We start from the raw sequence: 2,108 nt of genomic DNA on the forward strand, positions 1-2,108 counted from the left end.
TGGACAACGTTTCGTTAGGTAAAGAAGCCAATAGACCAAGTTAAGTTCAAAATTGCACGAAACGTGAAAAACTTGTCTATGCATAGAACTTGAGCATTCCTAAGGCATCAAATTGGACCGTTATACTCTATTTAGTGTTCTTAGAAGTCTTAACTTGCTAGTTTAGCTTTTGGACAACGTTTCGTTAGGTAAAGAAGCCAATAGACCAAGTTAAGTTCAAAATTGCACGAAACGTGAAAAACTTGTCTATGCATAGAACTTGAGCATTCCTAAGGCATCAAATTGGACCGTTATACTCTATTTAGTGTTCTTAGAAGTCTTAACTTGCTAGTTTAGCTTTTGGACAACGTTTCGTTAGGTAAAGAAGCCAATAGACCAAGTTAAGTTCAAAATTGCACGAAACGTGAAAAACTTGTCTATGCATAGAATTGAGCATTCCTAAGGCATCAAATTGGACCGTTATACTCTATTTAGTGTTCTTAGAAGTCTTAACTTGCTAGTTTAGCTTTTGGACAACGTTTCGTTAGGTAAAGAAGCCAATAGACCAAGTTAAGTTCAAAATTGCACGAAACGTGAAAAACTTGTCTATGCATAGAATTGAGCATTCCTAAGGCATCAAATTGGACCGTTATACTCTATTTAGTGTTCTTAGAAGTCTTAACTTGCTAGTTTAGCTTTTGGACAACGTTTCGTTAGGTAAAGAAGCCAATAGACCAAGTTAAGTTCAAAATTGCACGAAACGTAGAAAAACTTGTCTACTGCATAGAACTGAGCATTCCTAAGGCATCAAATTGGACCGTTATACTCTATTTAGTGTTCTTAGAAGTCTTAACTTGCTAGTTTAGCTTTTGGACAACGTTTCGTTAGGATAAAGAAGCCAATAGACCAAGTTAAGTTCAAAATTGCACGAAACGTGAAAAACTTGTCTATGCATAGAACTTGAGCATTCCTAAGGCATCAAATTGGACCGTTATACTCTATTTAGTGGTCTTCGAAGTCTTAACTTGCTAGTTTAGCTTTTGGACAACGTTTCGTTAGGTAAAGAAGCCAATAGACCAAGTTAAGTTCAAAATTGCACGAAACGTGAAAAACTTGTCTATGCATAGAACTGAGCATTCCTAAGGCATCAAATTGGACCGTTATACTCTATTTAGTGGTCTTCGAAGTCTTAACTTGCTAGTTTAGCTTATGGACAACGTTTCGTTAGGTAAAGAAGCCAATAGACCAAGTTAAGTTTAAAATTGCACGAAACGAGAAAAACTTCTCTATGCATAGAACTGAGCATTCCAAAGGCATCAAATTGGACCGTTATACTCTATTTAGTGTTCTTAGAAGTCTTAACTTGCTAGTTTAGCTTTTGGACAACGTTTCGTTAGGTAAAGAAGCCAATAGACCAAGTTAAGTTCAAAATTGCACGAAACGTGAAAAACTTGTCTATGCATAGAATTGAGCATTCCTAAGGCATCAAATTGGACAGTTATACTCTATTTAGTGTTCTTAGAAGTCTTAACTTGCTAGTTTAGCTTTTGGACAACGTTTCGTTAGGTAAAGAAGCCAATAGACCAAGTTAAGTTCAAAATTGCACGAAACGTGAAAAACTTGTCTATGCATAGAATTGAGCATTCCTAAGGCATCAAATTGGACCGTTATACTCTATTTAGTGGTCTTAGAAGTCTTAACTTGCTAGTTTAGCTTTTGGACAACGTTTCGTTAGGTAAAGAAGCCAATAGACCAAGTTAAGTTCAAAATTGCACGAAACGATGAAAAACTTGTCTATGCATAGAACTTGAGCATTCCTAAGGCATCAAATTGGACCGTTATACTCTATTTAGTGTTCTTAGAAGTCTTAACTTGCTAGTTTAGCTTTTGGACAACGTTTCGTTAGGTAAAGAAGCCAATAGACCAAGTTAAGTTCAAAATTGCAGCGAAACGTGAAAAACTTGTCTATGCATAGAACTGAGCATTCCTAAGGCATCAAATTGGACCGTTATACTCTATTTAGTGGTCTTAGAAGTCTTAACTTGCTAGTTTAGCTTTTGGACAACGTTTCGTTAGGTAAAGAAGCCAATAGACCAAGTTAAGTTCAAAATTGCACGAAACGTGAAAAA

This window comes from Tripterygium wilfordii, unplaced genomic scaffold (genome assembly GCF_013401445.1).
Source record: "Tripterygium wilfordii isolate XIE 37 unplaced genomic scaffold, ASM1340144v1 ctg223, whole genome shotgun sequence".
NCBI lineage: Eukaryota > Viridiplantae > Streptophyta > Magnoliopsida > Celastrales > Celastraceae > Tripterygium > Tripterygium wilfordii.